The sequence below is a fragment of the Garra rufa genome, chromosome 10 (assembly GCF_049309525.1).
Source record: "Garra rufa chromosome 10, GarRuf1.0, whole genome shotgun sequence".
Taxonomy (NCBI): domain Eukaryota; kingdom Metazoa; phylum Chordata; class Actinopteri; order Cypriniformes; family Cyprinidae; genus Garra; species Garra rufa.
Window position 1 is genome coordinate 38,822,651 of NC_133370.1, and position 8,147 is coordinate 38,830,797.

Sequence of the window (8,147 nt, forward strand, 5' to 3'; positions counted from 1 at the left end):
TGCTAATTATGCCATTAAATGGAGAATCTTTTCAGAATGGTGTTTGGGCTCAGGAATGGATCCAGTAAATTGTTCCGTGCCGTTTGTTCTTCGTTTCTTGCAATCGCAACTAGACTCAGGGAAGGCAGCTAGCACAATCAAGATCTATGCCTCAGCTATCTCTGCATTTCACGGGGGGGGTTAATGGCCAGCCATTAGGCAGACACACATTGGTATGCCAGTTTTTGAAGGGGGTTTGTCGCCTCTGTCCAAATCGCACTTTGCGGGCACCAAGCTGGGACCTGCCTTTCGTATTAGACTCTCTCACCAAGCCCCCTTATGAACCAATGGCTAACGCAGATCTTAAAATCTTGTCTCTTAAGACAGCTTTCCTCTTGGCCATCTGCTCCGCTAAAAGAGTAGGGGAGTTATGTGCTCTATCTGTTAGCAACGATTGTCTACGTTGGAAACCAGATGGAACAGGAGTGTCACTTTGGCCAAACCCTGCCTTCTTGCCAAAAGTAATACTCACACTCAACACTCAGTTTAAGAATCAGATTCTGGAGATGAAGCAGTTTCAACCTCCTCCGTCACTGACAGAGCAGGAGGGCTTGCTCATCCCATGTCCAGTTAGGGCATTACGCACTTATGTAAATGTTACTCAGCCCTTGAGGAAATGTCATTCTCAGCTCTTGGTTTGCTAGGGAAAGAGTAGGCTAGGGTTGCCACTTTCAAAGCAGTGTTTATCACACTGGTTGGTTGAAGTTATCTCTCATGCTTATACAGTGAGAGGGTTGCCAGTTCCTGTAGGAGTACGGGCCCACTCAACCAGAAGCATAGCTACTTCTTGGGCTGCACTAAAGGGAGTTCAAGTAGAGGATATTTGTGCAGCAGCATCATGGTCTACGCCATGCACATTCACAAAATTTTACAGTGTTGATGTGACTAGTGCAACACCAGTGAGCACTGCTGTTTTAATGTCAGTTGCCCAGCGAGGATCTAATGGTACGGATTCTGCAGTTCCTCGCGACCCTGTTGACACAAGTCATCCTATTTAGACCATTAGTGATGGTCAGAGTGAGGTCGAAACAGATCGTGTGTTACGGATGTAACTGTGGATCTGTGAGACCGAAGGATGACCGTCACTAATCCTTGTCGCTTGGAACTCTGGGGCGTTCAAGGTAAGAGAACGAGCCGGAAGTAAAATCCGCTTTTATACGTGCGGGAGTTCCGCCTCCGGGGTCATGGGCATGACTTTGTTTACATAAGGTCTCGAGAGAAGGTGGAACGAAGGATATCATTCTATTTAGACCGTTAGTGACGGTCATCCTTCGGTCTCACAGATCCACAGTTACATCCATAACTCACAATCTTTGTTGTTTACGGTGGCCGAGAGAGCTCAACGCGCTGCAACTTAAAAAAACACATGCAAACAGAAAGAAAACACATGCAAACAGAAAGAAAACACATGCAAACAGAAAAAAACGACAACAGATAAAAAAAAAAACATCTTCATCAGTTTGACAACACAGGCGCTGCAAATCCTCGCAACGCAAACACAAATACGGAACGCTGCAAACGCACAAAAAAAAAACGCTGCAAACACAAAAAAAGCGCTACAAATAGCACGGAGCATATCGGAAATGTTTCAGGGGGACCTCAAAAAGTGACGAACCCATCTGGGACCTGATTATTTGTTCAGTGGCTGTTGGTCAGAGCAGAGGTGTTGTCAGTGAACTAAAAGGTGATAGTTTATCTAGTGATGTGACGTTTGACACCGAAGCTTCGAAGCTTGTATCAAAAAAGCGAAACATCTCACAGTGAAGCACTGTACCGGAGCTTGATTCATTTTGCCATAACCACGTGACCTGTGACGTTTGAAGCTTCGTTTTCGCACACAACCACGCGACTGCTTCATATTCTAATTCAAATAACACAAACCCCTTTCGCAGGTTTCAAGTGTCATTCACTTTTTGTTAAGAATAAATCATAATACGAATAAATTTGTACGTGTACTTTTGTGCATGTTAATTTTGTAGTTATCCTTGCTTCACAAGCACTTCTAATTAATAATAATATTAGTCAACAGTATTCTTAATTTACTTTGAACATATATGCCTACATGAACCATGCTTATACTTGTATAATTTTATTAAAAAGTTTATTTACAGATTAATTCAAGTAAAATGACTTTTTTTTTTATTTCTGATGGCTTCGTAGCACAAATTGATGTATTTGATGAAACTGTCCAAAATCGCTTTGAGATCTGGGATGCGAAAGCAACTTTTTCCACCTTTGACCACAAGATGTCATTAGTGTGCAACGTGTTGAAAAGCTTCGAGTAATGAACCTTTTTACGATACAGTTGAGGGGAAAGCCTCGGTGCTTCGAAAAGCTTCATTTTCCCATCACTAAGTTCATCTTTATCACCTTTTAATTCACCGACAACACCTCTGCTCTGACCAACAGCCACTGAACAAATAATCAGGTCCCAGATGGGTTCGTCACTTTTTGAGGTCCCCCTGAAACATTTCCGTTGTGCTCCGTGCTATTTGCAGTGCTTTTTTGGTGTTTGCAGCGTTTTTTTGTGTGTGTGTGTTTGCAGCGTTTCCGTATTTGTGTTTGCGTTGCGAGGATTTGCGGCGCCTGTGTTGTCAAACTGATGAAGATGTTTTTTTTTTTATTTGTTGTCGTTTTTTTCTGTTTGCATGTGCTTTCTTAAGTTGCAGCGGCCACCGTAGTTGTTCTTGGTTTTCACTTGTAGAAACTACAAGCGAGGATAAAAATGCCACTGCACAGTTAAGTTAAATCTATTACGGCTGAAATGAAAAGTGTTGACTGCAGCATTAAATTTAGACATCATGACTCTTCTTCCACGTTGTTATAGAGTTGCACATTCTAACCAATCACACACAAATCTGCTGAATTTATGAATGCAATGGCCAATCAGAGGCATTCAGATAAGTCATCGTTGGAATGCCAGAGGTTGTTGTTCAGTGTGCGCGTTCTCTGACTTAATTCTGCTCTCTCGTGAATTCTCTCATAAACAACAAAGTGCAGATGTATGTATGAATTAAGGGATTCATTCATCAGTGTATACATAGCTTTACTGATTATATGGGGAGTTTTTTGAGAGTGCTTAAACTCGCGCTACACTGAAATCAATCATGATGTTCTTTGACAATGTAAATGTTCTTTGCTTGCTTTCTTTGTATAATTTATTTGCTGTTTGACTAGCTGTGGAAGGTACAGGTAGTAAAAAACTTAATTCATTACCTCATCCATGAACACAATTTGTGAATTTCATACATCTCTGGATGGTGAAAATGATATAATATAATATCTCAAATACAGGACTGATAACCATAATCTGCTGTTGTGTGAATCTGGCCTAATTAGCAGTAAACTTGTTGCCAAATGTTTGACATCATCGACGAGAACAACAGCTTTTACTTTGAACTGCATAATAAACATTTAAATACATCCTTTTCACTTATTTCTATTAATTTCATACAACTAGCGAAGTATGGACATGGTGACTCACTGTCATGACACAAAGTAATGTGGGAGAGCTAGAAGGGTTAGAGCACAACTGGTTGAACGCATTTATCTGCTGGAGTATTATTTAGCTGGAGTTATGTATGCTGGAACCGCTCAAATAGATAAAAAAAATATGACCTTGATAATTCATATCGGTTTGATAGTTTCATTGAAAAGATAGATTCAAAAGAGTCAATGAACACTGCTCACATCCAGCCCATACATTGCCTTGTGAAAGTATTCATAGCCCCTTCATTTTTTTCACATTTTGTTATCTTGCAGCCTTATGTTAAACTTCTTTGTATTTACTTTTTTCCCACATCAATTTACACTATACCTGTCACACACAAGGATGAAGGCAGAGACGGAGGTAAGTATAAAATGATGATGGTAAGTTTATTTACACAGCAGGTAAGTTGTAAACATCGGCAGAGATGAATGTGACGGTAAGTATGCTTATCTGAACAGTCCTGGGTATTTAGATTGAGAGTCCGCGGGAACATAGAGGGAACCAATGTCCAAAGCAGTCCGGGAGAGCAGGGCAAGCATGGAGTGCGATCTGTAGACCAGACAATGAGTGTCTGGAGGTTCCGGGTATATATATAGAGCAGAGGAAGTGACGTCAGGTGTGCACAGTCAATAATCAGGTGAGTTGGAACGAGTTGGTGGTGCTTCAGAGGGCGTGGTTTGTGTGGGTGACACTCTGACATTACCCCCTCCTCCAGGGGCGGCTCTCGACGCCCTAATCTGACGCCGGGGACGACCACGACCCCGAGGGGCAGGACACTCAGGGTGGTTGTGGTGGAAGTCGGCCAGGAGTTGAGGGTCCAGGATGTCCTCTCTGGCCACCCAGGATCTTTCTTCGGGTCCATACCCCTCCCAGTCGATGAGATATTCTAGGTGTCTCCCTCGGCGTCGAGAATCCAGGATCTCCTGCACCGTGTAGACCAAAGGTTGGTCCAGGATCTCTGGAGGAGGGGGTCCAGCTTCAGCTCCATCGGGTTCTGTGACAGAGGGAAAGAACGGTTTTAGGAGTGAGACGTGAAAGGTGGGATGTATTCTGTACCTGGGTGGGAGCTGAAGCTGGTAGGTCACTTCATTGATCTGCCTCAGGATCTCGAACGGACCAATGTAGCGGGGACTCAGCTTGCGACAGGGTAACCTGAGCCGGATGTCCTTAGTGGAGAGCCAGACCTTATCTCCCGGTTGGTATTGGGGTGTTGCTCTCCTTCGGACATCGGCAAAGTCCTTGTGTTTTCGGATGGCTCTTTGAAGGTGGTGATGGGCCGAGTCCCACACTCTCTCGCTCTCTCGAAACCAGTAGTCTACAGCTGGAACGTGTGTGGGTTCCTCCGTCCAGGGGAACAGCGGAGGCTGAAAACTGAGTACGCACTGGAAAGGTGTTAGTCCAGTGGTGTCCTGGCGCAGGGAGTTTTGTGCGTATTCGGCCCACGGGAGGAACCTGCTCCAGCTGTGCTGATCCTCAGAACAGTATGCCCGGAGGTACCGTCCTAGCTCTTGGATCTTTCTCTCAGTCTGGCCGTTGGTTTGCGGCTGGTAGCCTGAGGAGAGATGAACAGAGATGCCAAGAGATTTAAAGAATGCTTTCCATACATGGGAGATGAACTGGGGACCCCGGTCCGACACGATCTCCTCGGGGAGACCAAAGTGACGAAATACGTGTTGGAACAGAAGTTCGGTGGTTTCCATAGCTGTGGGCAATCCCTGCAAAGGGATCAGCTTGCAGGATTTGGAAAATCTCCCCACAATCACCAACACACAGGTATTACCTTCTGAATCCGGGAGATTGGTCACAAAGTCCACCCCGAGGTGGGACCAGGGTCGCTGCGGGATAGGAAGGGGCACCAGTTTTCCTGCGGGCAGATGACGAGGAGTGTTAGTAGTGGCACAGACTGAGCAGCTTTGGACGTACCTGTTGACATCCCGGGTCATACTGGACCACCAGTAACGAGATTGGATGAGCGAGAGGGTCCTTCTGCTACCTGGGTGTCCAGAGCCCGGAGACTGATGTACCGTGTCCAGAAGGCGTTGACGTTGGGAGCTGGGGACGTAGATCTTACCCTCTGGACACTCCGGCGGAGCGGGCTCTTGGAGAGTGGCGTCTCGGATCCAGGTGTCAATGTCCCATTGGATGGGGCTAACAATCAGTGCTGGGGGTATGACATGTTCGGGTTCCGTGGAGGCATCGTTGGAGAATTGTCTGGATAATGCGTTAGCGGGGATGTTCTTGGATCTGGGGCGGTAGGTGATCTTGAACTGGAACCGGGTGAAGAATGGAGCCCATCTGGCTTGTCTGGGGTTAAGTCGTTTAGCTTCTCGGATGTATTGGAGGTTCTTGTGATCAGTGATGATCAGGAACGGATGTTTAGCCCCTTCCAGCCAGTGACGCCACTCTTCCAAGGCGAGCTTGATGGCAAGTAGCTCGCGGTTGCCCAGATCGTAGTTCTGCTCCGCCGGGGATAGTTTCTTGGAGAAGTATGCACAGGGATGGAGGAGAGAGGATTCCCCGGCCGCTTGTGACAGCACTGCTCCGACGCTGATGGTAGATGCATCAACCTCGACTACAAAGGGATGTTCAGGATCAGGATGTCGTAGGAGGGGAGCAGTGCTGAAGATCTTTTTCAGCTGGTGGAATGCTTTGTGGGCGGAGGTATTCCAACTGAGATGTTTGGGTTGGCCACGAAGGAGGGAGGTCAGAGGTGCTGTGATGGAACTGTAGTTCTTGATGAATCGTCGGTAGAAGTTTGAGAATCCCAGAAATTTTTGTAGTTCCTTGATGGTGTTAGGTTGGGGCCAATTCTGGATGGCTTGGACCTTCTGTTGGTCTATCTGCACACCCTCGGGGCTGATGTTATAGCCCAGGAACTGTACGGCCTGCATGTGGAACTTACACTTCTCCAGCTTCAGGAAGAGATGGTGTTCACGAAGAACCTGGAGGGCCTGACGGACGTGCTGGCGATGTTCGGCCTGGTTCCGGGAATAAATGAGAATATCGTCAATATACACCACCACAAATTTATGCAGAAATTCCCGGAACACCTCGTTCATAAACGTCTGGAAGACTGAGGGACTGATGGACAAACCATAGGGCATGACAAGATATTCGTAGTGGCCAGTTGGTGTAATGAAGGCCGTCTTCCACTCGTCTCCCTCACGAATACGAACGAGGTTGTACGCACTCCGCAGGTCCAGCTCGGAGAAGATGTGAGCCCCGCGGAGTTCTTCGAGGGTGGCAGAGACAAGTGGTAGCGGATATGGCTGTTGAATGATCTGAGAGTTGAGCTGGCGGTAATCAATACAGGGACGCAGACCTCCATCCTTCTTACCCACGAAGAAGAAGCTGGAAGCGGCCGGAGAAGTAGATGGTCGGATGAATCCTTGAGCTAGGGCCTCCTTAATGTACTCCTCCATCGCCTGGCGCTCCGGGTTGGACAGTGGATAGACCCGTCCCTTGGGTAATTGAGCCCCAGGTAGCAGATCGATAGCACAGTCCCATGGCCGATGTGGAGGAAGGAGGGTGGCAGCTTGCTTGCTGAAAACATCCTGATAATCGAGATACTCCGCTGGGATCTCCGTCGAGGTAGTCGTGTCCGGACTTTCAATTCTAGTGGAGGCGAGAGAGACAGGAACAGAAACAGGGGGTAGTTGTGAGGACATACAGTTCTTATAGCAATGCTTACTCCAGCTGATGATGTCGCATGGATCCCAGCGTAGTTCAGGATGGTGGAGGTGAAGCCAGGGTCGTCCGAGGATGATATCAACAGTGGAATTCTCCAGTACCAGGAACTTAATTTTCTCTTGATGAAACAATCCAATCTGAAGGGTGACAACTGGTGAAGAGTATCGAATCCGCCCATGTCCCAGTGGTTTTCCCTGAATGGTTTTCACAGCATATTCAGGATGATGGCGCTGACGAGGTAGTTGTAGGATATCTAAACAGTCTTGCGAAATGAAGTTGCTCCTGAGTCAATGAGAGCAGAGAAGGGGAGAGTGCATTCAGCAGTATGAACCGTCACGGGTATTAATGTAAGTTGAGCAGTTTCTATTTCAGATTGAATGGTACTCACCACAGGACGTGGGGGTCTGATGGGGCAGTTGCGAAGGAGATGACCAGGTTTGCCGCAGTATAGGCAGAGGCCGGAAGTGAGGCGACGATGACGTTCGGTCCGTGAGAGTCTGGTGGAATCGATGAGCATGGGTTCTGGTACTGGAGAGCAAGCTGCCACATTAGTGGGCTGAGGAGCGGTTTGAGCAGGCTGGCAGGCGGCTAGTCACTGGGATACCCGAGTGGTTCGTTGCAGAAAAGTTTCCAGCCCGATGGAGTCATCGTACAATGCTATGGCGGCTCGAATGTCTGGATGTAAACCTTGCCTGTAGGCGCCCAGCAATGCGATCTCGTTCCAGCCACTAGTCGCCGCCAGCGTGCGAAAATGCAGAGTGTAGTCATGCACCGAAGAAGATCCTTGTTGTAATCGGAATAGTTGGTCAGAAACAGAGAGAATGCTCGTAGTTGTGCTGAATACTTCAGAGAAATGACTGGTAAACTGCTCAAAAGAGTGAATAATGGGGTTATCCGCATTCCATATGGCTTTAGCCCATTGTAAAGC